Source organism: Eretmochelys imbricata, chromosome 6, assembly GCF_965152235.1.
Source record: "Eretmochelys imbricata isolate rEreImb1 chromosome 6, rEreImb1.hap1, whole genome shotgun sequence".
In the NCBI taxonomy this organism is placed as follows: Eukaryota; Metazoa; Chordata; order Testudines; family Cheloniidae; genus Eretmochelys; species Eretmochelys imbricata.
In genome coordinates this window covers 4790191-4807115 of record NC_135577.1, presented here as the reverse complement: position 1 = coordinate 4807115, position 16925 = coordinate 4790191, and the positions used below count along the sequence as shown (strand labels likewise).

Genomic DNA, 16925 nt, shown 5'->3' with positions numbered 1-16925 from the left:
TCCATGGTGTCTGTTTCTGTCTCAGGCCTTTTCCCCGAATGGGGCGGGGGAAGCCTGGTTCTCCATTCCTCTCTGGAGTCTCCCAGGCTAGCAGCATAAATTATAAAATGTTCATGTCCATTGTCCTAACCTGGTCTTCTCAAGCCCGGGCAATTCTTTTATTATCTAGAAAAAACGTCCTCTTTAAAAGTCTGTATCCAAAAATGGAAGAGATTCTCTGTTCAGGCCAAAGAAAAGGGCCTAATGCCTGATTCCTCATCCGTTGTATCCATATTGGACAATCTGAGGCATTTAAAAGTCTAGATCTGTCTCATGTCCACCTGGCTGGTACAGCAGCTCAGCATAGACCTGAACAGGGAGCTCGCATGTCCTCTCATGGTGGTGTCTCAACGTTTCAGAAGTGCCTCCCCATTTCCTGTCTTGCACCGAGAGCACGGATACATTTTGGGTTGTATTATTGAGTGTGTTGTGTGTAAGAGACAGGAGCAGGGTGATGAGCTAGGTGCAGTGTGAAAAGTGGCAGGGGGGAGAGAGATGAATGCTGGGGATTTGGTTGGAGGGGCAGGATGAAATGTTGGAGGTGGAGAAAGTAAAATGGTTTTGTGGGTCAGAGACAAGGGGGTGGGAAGAGAGGCTGGAGGGAGCTGGCAAGAGCAAGAGGTAGAGAGAGGCAGTAGTTGGGGCATAGATGGCTAAGAGAACAAAGACCGACGTAGAGGGAGGTGAGCAGGGAAAGAGGTGCAGAGGGGGTAGAGGACCCATGCCCTTTGCACATAATCAGTCTATTTTCAGCTCTCAGTACAGTCAGTTCTGGCCTCCCCCCTTCCACACTTAATCACTTTCCCCACCTTGGCCCATTTCCCCCTCAGTCCAGTCAGCTTTTGTACCTCCAAGCCTCCTGCCCACGCAGCTCTTGCTCTCCCTGTGTCGCACCCCGGCACACCTCACACACCTGTACGTGCATTTTAGGCAGACTGGTTTTTGCTCTGTTCAGGTTGGCAGGTTTGCTGTAGTGCGGATGTGAGGTAAACACTGTGCAAACGTGGCAAACTTTGGGTTGTACACATCCCGAAAGCTCAGTGGCACTGAAACACCCAGACCTTCACACCCCTCTTCGGTTTTTCCAGCATTTGGGAAATGAAGATTAGCACAGGTGCTGAGTTTTATTTTTGCCGGTGGGTGCTTTCCGCCTTCTGGTTTCACTGTGCACCATGTATGTGCTCCTGCCACATACTGGTGACTTGTGGGTGCTGAGCACCTCCTATTTATTTTTTGGGGGTGCTTGAGCCCCAGAGCACCCATTGAGTCTGCACCTACGAACACAGGTGTGTCGTCATAAATATAAAGGGAAGGGTAAACACCTTTAAAATCCCTCCTGGCCAGAGGAAAAACACTTTCACCTATAAAGGGTTAAGAAGCTAGGATAACCTTCCTGGCACCTGACCAAAACGACCAATGAGGAGAGAAGATACTTTCAAAGCTGCTGGGAGGGAGAAACAAAGGCTCTCTCTGTCTGTGTGATGCTTTTGCCAGGGACAGAAAAGGAATGGAGTCTTAGAACTTAGTAAGTAATCTAGCTAGATATGCATTAGATTCTGTTTGTTTAAATGGCTGAGGAAATAAGCTGTGCTGAATGGAATGGATATTCCCATTTTTGTGTCTTTTTGTAACTTAAGGTTTTGCCTAGAGAGATTCTCTATGTTTTGAATCTAATTACCCTGTAGGGTATTTACCATCCTGATTTTACAGAGGTGATTCTTTTACTTTTTCTTCTATTAAAATTCTTCTTTTAAGAACCTGAATGCTTTTGCATTGTTCTTAAGTTCTAAGGGTTTGGGTCTGTGTTCACCTATGGAAATTGGTGAGGATTTTTATCAAACCTTCCCCAGGAAAGTGGGTGTAGGGTTTGGGGAGGATTTTTTGGGGAAAGACATTTCCAAACAGGCTCTTTCCCAGTTTTATATCTGTTAGACCCTTGGTGGTGGCAGCAATAAAGTCCAAAAGGAAAAGGAAAATAGTTTGTACCTTGGGAAAGTTTTAACCTAAGCTGGTAAAAATAAGCTTAGGAGGTTTTCATGCAGGTCCCCACATCTATACCCTAGAGTTCAGAGTGGGGAAGGAACCTTGACAAGGTGCCATCAGTGAGCACTGTTGGAGTTATGCCTCTGTGTGTGCAGCGAGACGATGGGACCACAGAATGTCCACCTGTGGGGACTCCACACCGACTGCCAGTGAGTGCGCACACCTCTGAGAGCAGGCATCCTCACAGGGCTATGGTTATGGCTCTTAAAAGGGAGTGATGATCAGTGGATCCTAATCTCGCCAAAGTGCTGGCTCCTATATAGCCTGGTATTGTCCCCTGCCCTCAGATAGTGCCCCTGTCCCAACTGTAGACTCATCTGTGGTCCATTAGCAGCAAGTTCTGTAGAAACTGATATTTACACCTCTGAGCAAGCCTGAGAAAGGCACAGTCGGGATCTCTGCTGATTTGCCAAGAAATGGGACGGGAGGCTGGCAGCGACTGGAGTTAGGGGCAGAGATGGGGAGTGGTTGGGCAAGGAGACTCGGTCTGGGAGCCAGGGAGGGAAGTGGCGGTGAGGGGATTGGGCAAGGGGGAAAGAACTGGAGGAGGTAGGGTGACCAGAAAGCAAGTGTGTGTGAAAAATCAGCACACTTTTTGGGAGGGTGGGGGGTATAGTTGCCTATATAACACAAAGCCCCTAATATCGGGATGGTCCCGATAAAATTGGGACATCTGGCAGTGTTCCCTCTAGGTTTTTACATCCATGTGTGGAAGGAATTTTGTTACGTGCACAATATGGAGGCGATGTGTGATTCATCACCTTCATATCAGTGCCCATAATTTCATAAATTCATGTGGTGGGGGTGGGGCTGAGGGGTTCAGAGTGTGGGAGGGGGCTCGGGGCTGAGGCAGAGGGTTGAGGTGCGGGGGATGAGGGGTCTGGCTGGGGATGCAGACTCTGGGGTGGGGCTGGGGATGAGGAGTTTGGGGGGTGGGAGGGGGCTCAGGGCCGAGACAAAGGTTCAGGGTGCGGTGGATCAGGGGTTTGGGGTGCAGGCTGTCCCGGGGCTGCGGTGCATAGAGAGGACTCCCTCCACCCCTCTCTTGCTGCAGCAGCTCGGGGCCGGGTCAGAGGTGCCTCTCCCCGGTCGCATCAGCAATGGTGGGACTGGGCTGGGCCGAGGGAGGGGCTCTTCTCCTTGGCAGCTCCGGTGGGGCCAGGCTGGGTCGGAGGAGTGGTGCCTCTCCCCCCGGCCTGCGTGGCCCTTGAGAGCCTGCTTCGTGACTGCACAGCTTACAGGGAACATAGACACCTGGTGACCCTACCAGGAGGGGAGGCAGGTCGGACAAGGAGCTGAGATAGGCGGGGAGAACTGGAAATGGCTGGGCTAAGACTGGGACAAGGAGCTGGGGAGTGGGAGTGGGGACTGGGAATGACAAGGTGGGGAGACTGGGACTGGGGTGAGGAATCTGGAGGATTGAGACTGGGATCAGAAACTCAGGAGTGGAAACTGGAGCTGGCTAAATGAGGAGACTGAGAGGGGACGAGGAGCCACGGGTGTAGTGGAGACTAGGACTGGGACAGGGCAGAAGGGGTCAGGCTTTGGGGGCATGGGTCAAAGAGTCTACGTTCACTACAGCCGTGGTTCTCAACAAGGGGCACGTGTAGCCCTGGGGATACTCAGAGGTCTTCCGGGGGTACCTCCACTCACCTAGATATTTGCCTTGTTTTCCAACAGGCTCCATAAAAAACACGAGCGCAGTCAGGACAAGCTAAAATCTCATACAGACAACGACTTGTTTACACTGCTCTATATGCTACACGCGGAAATGTAAGTACAATAGTTATATTCCTGTTGATTTATTTCATAATTATATGGTAAAACTGAGTAAGTAGCAATTTGTCAAAAATAGTGTGGCTGGGACACTTCTGTATTTTTGTGTCTGAATTTATAAACCGGCTGAGATTCACACATTTCTCTAAAAACCTGTTAAGTCTACAAGACAATGATATAACCACTTTGAATCAAGTTTATTTTTTTCTTGGGAAATGGCACAATTTGTGGGCGGAAAAAGAGAGATAAAAATCGTTTTGTGTGACACTACTGTATTATTTAAAACAAAACCGATTTAAAAAAGGTAAGAATACTAAATGACAACAATGTTGTGCTGAAACACACGTTTACAATACTGTATCTGATATATATTTGAGCAATATAAGATATATGATGTCTTAAAAGCAAAGAAATGAAGAATTAAAGTATTTGTAAATAAGAGGAAGCATGAGCTTACGTCCTTTGCTGAATGGGGAGCTAAACAAATTGGATGGAGTAAACAGAGCATTACACTGTAAGAGTTAGTGGCAACTTAATATTGGCTATAAACAATACAATCCATATGTCCCTAGAAGCTCTAAAATAGTTTGAAAACTATCCGTCAAAATTGACTGTATATTTGATTGGTCATTGATGTGTGTAGATTTGTGCTCTCTGCACAAGCAAAGCATCACCCCCTTATCTTTTGTTTTTGTCCTTGAAAGACTTTGCCGGCTCTAGGACTATGGGAATAAATCCTGTTCGTCCTTTTGACTGTAGACTACAGCGGTAGAGAATCATTTCTAGTTTTCAAATAATGAGAGTTCCGTTAATATTTTACTAGACCTGCACTTAGAATCCCCGTGTGGCATGAATCATTGTCTAAATCCAATCTCTCTGCATGTAGATAGCTTTTATCTCCTATGTTCCTAAGTGCTGTACATGGACCAAAAGCAATGGTGAGCAAGTGTGGAGTTATCTAGGAATGGTCAAAAATTCTCAGTCAAAACTGTTTTTTGACAGAAAATTGGGTTTTCAGCTAACCCGGGTTTTCCATGGAATGTGTCTGCTTTCTGTGGAAAATTACAAACTTATTCACTGAAAACCAAAAAATTCTCAGCCCAAACCTCAAAAGTTTAATTTTTCAGTTTTTCACAAAATGAAATGTTTAGCAGAAAACGTTGACAAAAAATGAATTTTTTTGTGGTGGTGAAATTTTGCACAGGAAGAAAAAAATCTGACCAGTTCTAGTCGTATCCTCTTGCCTCACACAATTTCAAGCATACTGTGAGCAGATAGCATTCTGCTAGTAGACGGGCACAAACATTACATTTCACCAAAACTTCCTAGAAGTGTCATTTTAAAATCTCAAAGATCTAATTCAATTTATTCAACATTTTCAGAACAGGAGTCAATTAATTTGTCAATGAGCTTTAATGCTAAACCTCTGAGAGCAAGAAAGTTTTTTTGGAGTTTCAAAGCAAATCAAAATCCGTCTTGCAGTGAAATGCTAACTACAGTCTTAACTATGAAGAGTCTACTGTAATGTGACAGTAGTGGATATCTAAGAACCACGTTCTTCTAACACTGAACAGAGAATATTGCTGTACGGGAATAAAGAAGACCCATAAGTTTACTTCCACAGTGAGGCCAGCATAACACATTGTACATAGACCAATTTATTCACAGCTTCACAACGGGTTATATTTAGAAATTTGGTATGTTTGGTTGTCTTAACCAGCCCCCGCTATTCCCAATGAATGGCAAGCCTGAACTTTCTTACCCATGAAAAGAGTAAGATTGATTAATACTGGGTTCAAGAGGGACTCCCCAGGTTGTGCGTGTTAGATTGCAGTACTGTGTGTGAAAAGCTGGACATGTTTCACAAGCCCCTATCCCTGTGGGGAAGGTTGGAGGACTGCACAGAAAGAGTGGTTTTTCATTCAGTTAGACAAAATACTTTAAAAGCCAAGATCGAACCTCTTTATCCTAAGCCTATGAAAACAAAAACATATGTATTTGGTTTTGTTCAAGTTTGGTTCAGTCTTAGCCACCTTGTAGAGAGGGGAAATACAATTATGATTATGAATTTATATTTGCTGTCTAGCAAAATCTGAGTATCTGTTAATTACATGGGTTCTCCAGTATCATAAACAAGCTACAAAAATAGCATATAAATTTTAGATTACAAGCATTTTCTTTTTTCACATATGGCTTAAATATCAGGTGTAGCAGACCTATAATATCCCCCCCAACACACACTATCCTTCCTGGAAAAAATGTCATTGGAGGGGATGGGCTTGTCCTGACTCTCGATCAATCTCTTATCTGTCCATCAAGCTTAATTTGACAGGAGGGATAACGTAGCATTCGGGAGTACTGCGTGGAGCTGGGTACTGACCCTGGGGCATTTTCCCAATCTCCCTGGCCTGTGTGGCTGGAACAATTTTGCTTATTTCTGAGCCCATACCGGAATTTGTGTTTGTTTTGGAGCTAGTGGCTTTGCACAGTATTTAAAATAGGCACCACCTTTGCTGGCTTGGCAGTTACGAGCAATTTCAAGGCAAGCGAAACAAAATTCAACTTGACATTGTGGACATACAATATATTTGCACTTTTCCATGTGCTCAATGAGTCGCCCACAGGTGGGACAAGCACGGATGGAGGGACAGTTTTTTATTTCACTTCCTGGAAGATCTTTCAGCTTGCAGTTTGCTAAGACTTCCAGGGACTGGTTCTTGCATCCCTCATTTTCACACCTTTCAGAGGGTGCTCCAGCACCTTTCCAGGGCTTCAGGCACTGCCAGCAGAACTCAAAGACTTCCCCCTTCAGAGAATGGCAGAGGATACAGACCACCCTCAGGTTTTTCAGATCTTGGCGTTCCACAAAACTTTTGCAGTTGGGACACTTAGAGAAAAAACAAATTTCAGACGTGAGTGAGAATGTTACTCCATCCTTTTTAAAAAGAAAGTGACACAAAATGGTATTTACATCACTTCTGGAGTTCCTTTGCATTTTACACTGTAAAGATGAGTGTGTGCCCTTTTGACTTCTTCCGAGGGCCACATCAGGGTGCAAAACTGTATGGAGGGCCGGGTAGGGAAGGTTGTGCCTTCCAAAACAGCCTGGCCCCTGCCCCCTATCTTCCCCCTCCCACTTCCTGCCCCCTGACTGCGCCCCTCAGAACTCCCGACCCATCCAACCCCCCCACTCCTTCTCCCCTGACTGCCCCCTCCTGGGACCCCATGCCCCAAACCGCCCCCCGGGACCCCACCCCCTATTCTATCCCCCCTACTCCCTGTCCCCTGACTGCCCCCCCAGATCCCTATCCACACCCCTGTCCCCTGACTGCTCCCCCCAGACCTCCTGCCCCTTATCCAACCCCCCCACTCCCCACCCCCTTACCATGCCACTCAGAGCAGCAGGAGCTCACAGCCACACCGCCCGGCCAGAGCCAGCCACACTGCAGGGGAGGAGGGACAGCAGGGGAGGGTCTGGGCAGGACAGTCCCACGGGCCGGATGTGGCCTGCAGGCCGTAGTTTGCCCACCACTGATTTATAATGAAGGTCTGAAAGGGTATTTTCTCTCCAAAAACACTTACTGTTTTTGATTATTTGCCACAGAAATATCAGGAACATCAAAACAGTGGAGGTGTACACACTGAAATGCTCCTCCTGCCGATGTAACTCCCCTGCTATGTTGACATAATAAAACCACCTCAACAAAAGGCATAGGGCTTATGTCGGTGCAGCTAGGGTGACACAGTGTCTGTGTAGACACTGCCTTCCTTACATCGGCCATTGGCTGTCATTCTTGGCAATTTCACAGTTCTGCTGGTCTCCGCTCCAAGCCGGACTGCCACCCAGGCTCCCAGCAAAGACAGAGGTGTGAAAGAGGAGAGAAGCAGTAGGGATCTGTACTCACCTCTTTGAAGTCATAGTAATATTTAGCTGCAAACTTTGCAAGTTTTTCTTCAAAGTTCTGTTGCTCTGTTTCAGTGAGTGAAGCATTCCGACGGACTTCCGGATAGGACCATTCCTTCCCACATTTCTCCCCATTAACATCAGCAGGGCAGTGAAACCTCAAGTGACCCTGTGGGCCAGGAAAGCAGAGAAGTCAAGGAGGCAAAGCTGTGAAATCTGAAACCTGTTCCATATTACAAGCCACCTATTAAGGTCAGTGTTCACTCCATCTTCATATAATTGCTTGTTTGTTTGCTTGTTTGGAACTTGGGTCTAGTTGTACTGATGAGATTCTGGTGGTGATGGAAGTGCTAAATATGGCCAGAAAACATGATGCTTTCTCTGATTTCTGAAGCAGCTTAACTCTTCATTTTTCTCACTTTGTTGAAGCATTGTGTGTATATATAGTCATAACCAACCTTCACTTCCCACTAATTTTTTTTTAAATAACTTGCTAATCTGAGGTTTATGAATGTATCACTGAGTCATCACCAAGTGAAATATTTATAAATGTATTTAAAGGAGTATATTTGCGAAATATTTCCTGAAGCAAAAAAACAAAGTCCTGGGGAACAGCTCATATTTAAATGGGGGGGAATCAGTGATTTGAAGAAAAATTGCTTTGACTCTGATTGTGGTCTCCATTCTGGCCGTGTGTGCTGTTTTGTGGGGCTACTTATAAAATTACTCTTCTTTCTTTTAGTATTTAACATTTCTTTCCCTATTTTGTCTATCTCTTGTTTTATGTTCTCATCTGTTCTGTATGTGCACAGCTTGGAAAACTGCAAAGAGCAATTCCAGCCGCAGTTGGCTGTTTAATCCACCTTATGCTCTCCTTGGTGTTGAGGAATTTCAGGTTATCATCCACTCAGCCTGCCTTCTTTCTTAAATTTAAGACTAGCTCACTGAACCAGCACACACGGCACCAAAAGACTGTGATTTAGGAAGCAGGACTCATGAAGAACGTGGTAGTCCTCATGCAATTTGAGAATGTGCTTTTATGTTGATTTCGGGATAGCTGCTCTGGGCCCCTTCAACAACACACTGATTTATGTTAGGATCATCTGAAAGTGCTCAACACGGTTTGATAGCATGATCTGAATTTTTGTTCTTTTCCCCATCCCTTTTTGCAATGGATAATAACTTTTGTGGGCCATTCATCCACTTCTTGTTACGCATTCCCCTGGCTGGGGAAGCCCATCCTGATTCTGAAGGAGGACTACATCAAGTCCGTAGGATAATGCATTGGCTGAAACTGTGGTGTTTATTTGGGCTATAGAAAACTAAATTTGGCAAGGTGCTCAAGTTTTATTTTATCTCTGAGTGTACTTAGCTCTGTATAGGTCTCCAGTAACAGGACTTTTTGGTTCCTCAAGAGACTGGAGTCAAGGATTTTGACTTCTCTGCTAGGTATGGTACTTCCTTGCATGGGTCATTCATGCCCATTAAATCTAGGTATGTCTCTAAAATTCTTATGCTCACCCTGGGTTATTGTTTGCACACTTTCTGGGTCCGCTTTGACCCCTGTCTCATCAATAATTTGGTCTAAAAACTTCATTCTGTCCCTTGAGAATTCGAACTTATCCATTTTATCCACAGTGTCATCCGCAGATGACACTAAACTAGGGGAAGTGGTAGATATGCTGGAGGGTAGGGATAGGGTCCAGACTGACCTAGACAAATTGGAGGATTGGGTCAAAAGAAATCTGATGAGGTTCAACAAGGACAAGTGCAGAGTCCTGCACTTAGGACGGAAGAATCCCATGCACCGCTACAGACTGGGGACCGACTGGCTAAGCAGCAGTTCTGCAGAAAAGGACCTGGGGATTACAGTGGATGAGAAGCTGGATATGAGTCAGCAGTGTGCCCTTGTTTCCAAGAAGGCTAACGGCATATTGGGTTGCATTAGTAGGAGCATTGCCAGCAGATCAAGGGAAGTAATTATTCCCCTCTATTCTGTATTGTGTCCAGTTTTGGGCCCCCCAATACAGAAAGGATGTGGACAAATTGTAGAGAGTTCAGCGGAGGGCAATGAAAATGATTAGGGGGCTGGGGCACATGACTTACAAGGAGAGACAGAGGGAACTGGGCTTATTTAGTCTTCAGAAGAGAAGAGTGAAGGGGGATTTGATAGCGGCCTTCAACTACCTGAAAGGGGGTTCCAAAGGGGATGGAGCTCGGCTGTTCTCAGTGGTGGCAGATGACAGAACAAGGAGTAATGATCTCAAGTTGCCGTGGGGGAGGTTAGGTTGGATATTAGGAAACACTATTTCACTAGGAGGGTGGTGAAGGACTAGAATGGGTTCCCTAGGAAGGTGGGGGAATATCCTTCCTTAGAGGTTTTTAAGGCCCGGCTTGACAAAGTCCTGGCTGGAATAATTTAGTTGGTGTTGGTGCTGCTTTGAGCAGGGGGTTGGACTAGATGACCTCCTGAGGTCCCTTCCAACCCTAATATCTTCTAGGATTCTATGATTTGGCAGAAGTCATAATTCCTGGAAAGGTTCATCTTCCTTTGAAAGAGTTCAAAGGCAGATGATATGCCGAATGGATGTTGACTAAAACAAAAATTTCCAAATGGTGTAATAGAAGTAATCAGTAGTGCAGATTCTATGAATACTCAAAAGAAACGCAACTAGGCATGGCATTTTGAGAGGACTTTTGTGTCTCCAAGTTCATAGAATCAGAGAACCATATGGTTAGAAGGGACTGCAGGGATCATCTAGTCTAACCCCCTGCCAAGATGCAGGATTGCAAGTTGTTCTAACATATGTTCTACACATGGAGGTACATGTCTCTTCCTTCAGTGATTCTCATTAAGCTTAAAAAATTGTACATGGATCTGAATCTTTGGGTTTTGGGCCTGTCACTAGCACACCATTCTGCTGGAATATCTACTTGGAAAGTTACATGCATCGTCTCCATTTGACGGAGTTCCTCTTTTACCTGGCTGTCAGTGGGAGGGAGACTTCTAGGTGCTGGCAGGGAGTGGGAATTGAAACCAAGTGGGGTGGCAGGTGGAGCTGCCTGTTGCCGGCTCTAAGGAAGTCAGTCACTGCTGTGTCAGGGCTCTGGCTGCATTTGGGTTTTGTATATAATGTGGTCTCACCTCATTGCTTTGTGTACCCCTGACATTACAATATCATTACAACCAAAAGTACCAACCGAACCCAGGAATTGCTGGATCTCTTGTCACATTTCCAGCACAATTTTGCAGACTCAAAAGGTTCAAAGAACTCGAAGGCTTTAAAAAGAGCATCTGGACTTCAGTTGTTTATTTGAAATGGACCCTTTGAATGTTATGAGGTTCTCTTGTCACTGGAAAGAATGATCTCTTTGCATTACAGGTAGTTACTTATTTCTCCTGGGTGGGGAGGAAAGTGGGGGATGGGAGGGGAAATAACAGTAAATGGTCTTAGAATGCCCCACATTACTAGCTGAAGACAGTTTTCCCACTTGACAGAACATTTCAATATATCAAGGGACATATCTCTGGAAGAAATCAAGTACATTAAAAACACGTAGTATGGCTTTTCTGACTGCCTTCTGTGTTCTCTTACCTGGTCTAACAGACTTCGGCACCAACCTGTTAAGGAACCAGGATCCGCAGCATGTCCGCAAGACATTTCCACCCTCATTACATCATCATCGTCACCTGACAAGCCAGGAGACACTAGCTGAATTAACATAAAAATCCTCTCAAAACTGAGTGTGTTTATCAAGTCTGGAAGATTCTGCACACAGTACTGAAGCAGCTGGCAGAAGATGTGTCTAGGGTGCCCATATTTACAAAAGTTCCTCAGGCAATCCTACAATCTCAGGGTGGGAAGGGACCTCAGAAGGTCACCTAGTCCAACCCCCTGCTCAAAGCAGGACCAAGCCCCAATTTTTGCCCAGGATCCCTAAGTGGCTCCCTCAAGGATTGAACTCACAAGGCTGGGTTTAGCAGGCCAATGCTCAAACCACTGAGCTATCCCCCCTGCCCCCAAAGTCTCATTGACTTTCAGTGGGACATGTGGGACTTGCACTTTTAAAACCCTGAGGTGCTTTTGAAAACCTGGTGTTACTGCTTTCCTTATTTGATTTAGACCATTCTTTTTACCCTTTGGGGAAAGGGGTCTTCTGTCTCCTTCCCCAAGACCTGAGGACCTCCATCTTTCCTGCTTAGAAAGGATATTGTGAAAGCAAAAGATTGGGAGTCCGGAGATCTGAGTTCTAGTCCCACTCAGTGGCGGATGCAGAGTTAGTGGGGCCCTGTGCTTGGCTTCATTTTTGGGACCCAGCCAAGAAAAAGAACATTCTCTCTTATCTGCCCCCGTTTTTCATTCTTTTTTTCTTCATCCTCCTCCTATAAGTCACAGGAAGTAAATGAAAATAAAGGGAGGTACCTTGATTGTTTTTGTAGTCAAACTTATTTTTTCACAGACCACTTGAAAATCACTGAGGGTCTCGGCGGCCCACTTCACGATCTTTCCAAATACTGTTTGTACCATAAGCTAACGATTGTAGAGCACTTTGGATAAAAGCGCTTTATTAAAAAAAATGTAAAAATATTTTGAGGTGCGGGGTCTGGCCAGGAGTTAGGGTGCAGAAGCGGGCTAGGGGTTGGGGTGCAGGGTCTGGCCAGGAGTTAGGGTATGGAAGGGGGCTCAGGGCTGGGACAGGGGATTGGGGGTGTGGAGATCTTATCTGGGGCAGCTCCCATTTGGTGCGAGGGGTGCAGGTGTGAATGTGGGGGGCACTCAGGGCAGAGGGCTGGGGGTGTGTAAGGGGGGTGCAGGAGTCAGGGCTGGGGGTGCAGGATCTGGGAGGGAGTTAGGGTGCAGGAGGGGGCTCAAGGTTGGGACAAGAGGTTGGGGTGTGGAGCGCTTACCTGGGGCAGCTCCCATTTGGTGCAAGGGGTGCAGGTGGGAATGTGTGTGAGGGGGGTGCAGGAGTCAGGGCAGGGGCCTGAGGTTGTGGGGGTGCTTCCAGCCCCCTGTCCTACCCCAGCCCCCTGCCCTGAGTGGCTCACGGCAGGGGTTGGGGGGTATGTTAAGCGGAGTGCAGGGGCCCTGCCTTTGCTCCACACTGCCCCTATTCCACCCCCTTCCCCAGGGCCCCGCCCTCACCTCTTCCCCACTTCCTCCCCCGAGCGCGCTGTGGCCCCACCCTTCCCCCTCCCTCCTGGAGCGTCCAGAGCCGGCAAACAGCTGTTCGGCAATGGGGCAGCACTGGGAGGGAGGGAGGGAGGGGCGGGAACACAGCACTCTCAGGGGAGGAGGTGGGGAGGAGGCAGGGGAGGGGGAGCTTAGCTGCTGGTGAGGGCGGAGCCTCAGCAGGAGCCCCAGGAGCTGGCAGGACCAAGCTTCTGCCCCCGCAGCTGCCCGGCCCTGGGGCCCCCTGTCGTTGGGGGCGGGGGCATGCCAGGGCACCCTGCTGTGCTTTACTGTAAATCCGCCTCTGGTTCCACTACCGCAGACTTCCTGAGCCTTCTTCCTCATGGTCCTTTGGCTCCTTCAGGCCAGTTAGGCTGCCATAAAAATGCACAGAGCATGTACAGGACCCCCCTACAGAATATTGCCAGCTACAGGAAGAGGAAACTCTCCCGTTACTTGCAACAGCTCCGCCCAAAAGAGATTGCATCACAAAACTAGCAATAATACAGCGTTTCTTCAGACTGACTCTCTCGCGCGCTAAGAAAAAGAACTTGTAAAGCTATTTTAACATTGCTATCTGATGTCTCCCCCATAATAGTCATAGTCTCCATCCCATTCCTTAGATATCCTGACATTTTCCTGGCTTTTTGACTACAGTACATGTTGAACAGAGAATTGTTTCCTGGGTATCTGGCTGGTGAATCTTGCCCACATGCTCAGGGTTCAGCTGATCGCCATATTTGGGGTCGGGAAGGAATTTTCCTCCAGGGCAGATTGTCAGAGCCCCTGGAGGCTTTTCGCCTTCCTCTGTAGCATGGGGCACGGGTCACTTGCTGGAGGATTCTCTGCTCATTGAAGTCTTTAAACCACGATTTGAGGACTTCAATAGCTCAGACATAGGTGAGAGGTTTATCGCAGGAGTGGGTGGGTGAGATTCTGCGGCCTGCATTGGGCAGGAGGTCGGACTAGATGATCATAATGATCCCTTCTGACCTTAATATCTATGAATCTATGAACAGCGGTCTCCATTAAGCTGTCTGCAGCGATGCCCAAGCCTATTTTACAAAATGCTCAGTACAAGCCAACCGGCAAATCTGGGGGGCACGTGACCCGGCATGCCCCCCACTGTCGCCTCTGTCTCTATGAAATTCACAAAGGGCTCTTTACATCTTTTGACCCAAATACGTTTACATTAGTTCAATTTAAAGTAATGATCATTTTCATACCCTCTTTCAATTTCTTAGCTGGGGCAGGATCTGTGTTCTGATCCACCAGCCTGGTCACGAATGGGCAGAGTCCCAGGCTCGTAAAAGGGGGCATATCCCCTCCCCCCCATCTATGGCTACACGCAGGGGTAGGCAAACTATGGCACGTGTGCCAAAGGCGGCACGTGAGCTGATTTTCAGTGGCACTCACACTGCCCGGGTCCCGGCCACCGGTCAGGGAGACGCTGCATTTTAATTGAATTTTAAATGAAGCTTCTTAAACATTTAAAAAACCTTATTTACTTTACATACAACAATAGTTTCATTCCAAAACCTTAAATTAGAGTGAATAAATGAAGACTCGGCACACCACTGCTGAAAGGTTGCCAACCCCTGCCAGCATCGGCAGGCTCTAAAGGCTTCATCTGCTTTCCTAATGCCATCCCTCTCCCCATCATTCCTCTCTCCAGACACCCCAGAAAAGTGGGAGAAGAGTGGCCACGCATGCTGCACGCACCCAGCGGCTGCTTCTCCTAGTGAGCCCTGTGTGCTGAATAGGAAACTATAAGGAGCAAAGTCACCGAATAGCAGGTTTCAAACTAGGGTCATTTACATAATGATTTTAAATTTCTGCTTTGCTCTCATGCTTCAAAATGGCTTGAAAGTCTGGTTATACAAATTCCAATTCCATTTCAGAATGGTGAGACAATGCCCCTTCTCCACCCCTGCAGTGTGTTTGCCACAAACAATGAAGGACCTAAGTGATCAGGCTGACAACAAATGAAAATGCTGCCCAGAAATACCTGTGATATCGTCCTTTCGACGAACAAACTTTGGTGTAGGCTCTTCATTTTCTTTTCTAAAAAATTCCATAGTCTTAGCTGGAGACACAAAGGGGACAGAAAAGACCCCTCCAAAAATTATCCCTCAGGGGAGAGAGCAAGTCTCTCTCTGTCCTGTACAATGGTACAGTGTGCTTTGAGAAATGATTACAAAGCTAGCTAGAAGTGGTTTCACTTTGAGCTGGTTAAGGACTCCTCCCTCTACCTCTCCAGCTGCATCATTCTACACTCATACTGCCCTGCCCTTTGTGAGGGAAAGAAGGGAGCTGCTCCTTTCATTTCCCTGTTTGTCTCTCTGTGAGGCCCAGAGTGGCAGTTCAAAAAAGTACAGTTTACATACAGGGGGAGCGACAGTTTTGCCACGGCAATCGTTACGTGAAAGCCCTGATAGAAAGGGCTCAAATGATAGAAGTGTTACTGAGGATGCACATCTAACTCATAGACAGTGTTTTGTGTCTAAAATGACTTTTACTTTTCATATTTAGTGTGAATAACAGCAGCAGAAGAGCATGAGCAGAGAGAAGTAAAAGATTTCGATCCCATGTCTCCACAAAAATTTTTTTAAATTTTATTTTATGTTTATTTCTGGGGAGAGAATGTTCTTCTGGGCATCAGCAGATGTCCTGGTCCCTAATTTGACAGCAGGGCTGCCACCGAGCACTGTTCTTTACCACCCTCTGAGGCAGCTCCGGTTTTAAATGAATCCAGTTTATAAACTGCTTCTTACGGTATTGTTCCCCCAACAGCCTGCAGAGTTATCCAAACCTAACTAGAGATATTTGGCAAAAACACACATCCTAGATTCCGCAACTCCTGAATCAGCAGTGCGACAAGTCCACAACTCTCAATATTAACCGGAGAAAGCTAAAACTACTGTAATAGCTTAACCCAGGGAGCTAATGTTTACAAAAGAACCCCCTTCTACAGGCCCCTTCCCCCAACTGTATCTATCACTGGTGGTGCTTTGTCCCACTCAAAGATACAAGGAAAGGCAGGTATAGTAAAAACAAACACGTATTTATTGAACAAACACAAGAAAAATAACTCATTTGTTTGGCATAAAGCCAGGGACCCCAAAACAAGATAGGTAGGGAACAAGTAAATCAAATAACTCTATACATAACCATGTCTTGCAGACACACAAACACTATGGACCATGGACAGGAACGACAAGGACCACCAGGAGACAGCAGTCAGGCTCCTTTCAGGACAGCACAGAGAATCAGGACCAATGCCACAACGAAGATAGGACCAGGATCAGGTAATAAGCAGGTCAGTCGGAATCCTTCTTTGGTCGTCCCATGGGTACCGATGATGCGCACAGGCAAACGGAACTGGGCTGCGACTCGGGCGGACAACACTTGGCGCTGGGCACACAGTCCTTTGGTAACCTCCCGTCGCCGGGCGGATTATTCCAAGTCATGTGACCATTTCCTGCTACAAGTTCCCGCCAAACTTCAGAAAGAGCACCAACTGGGCGATGAAGAAAGGGGACTAACGTGGAGGGCAAACAACAACTCAGGCAAAACAAAATGGCGAAACCAGCCAAAACAGTGAAATTGGCTCTACTGAGAGAGAGGAAGTCCTCTGGCTGCAGTGGGTCTGCCATCTAACTGGGAAGCGGATCCCCTAACAGGTGTTCTTTATTGTAACAATATGCAGTATGCCTGCCTGAAGTGTGTCGTGCTCCCTGCAGGAGTCTAACATCCACTTCCAACTGGGAGAGACAGGTACAGAGAAGGGCTCCTAGGATGATCTGAGGAATGGAAAACCTGTCTTATGAAAGGAGACTCAAGGAGCTTGGCTTGTTCAGCCTAACCAAAAGAAGGTTGAGGAGAGATATGATTGCTCTCTATAAATATATCAGAGGGATAAATACCGGAGAGGGAGAGGAATTATTTAAGCTCAGTACCAATGTGGACACAAGAACAAATGGATATAA

At 46.7% G+C, this 16925-nt stretch overlaps 1 long non-coding RNA gene across 2 annotated transcripts; it reads right to left on the bottom strand.

Annotated features, from left to right (window-relative positions):
- Positions 1–4036: 4036 nt before the first annotated feature.
- LOC144266979 (uncharacterized) lies at positions 4037–15216 on the bottom strand. 2 transcript variants are annotated; one of them, XR_013346522.1, is made up of 4 exons: positions 14945–15216; positions 11359–11453; positions 7764–7931; positions 4037–6745 (listed from the first exon to the last, which is right to left on the bottom strand). It is a non-coding gene; the product is annotated as an uncharacterized LOC144266979 (long non-coding RNA). The 2 variants fall into 2 exon arrangements; XR_013346523.1 differs by lacking the exon at positions 11359–11453 and having other exon boundaries at positions 14945–15212.
- Between the last annotated feature and the right edge of the window lie 1709 nt (positions 15217–16925).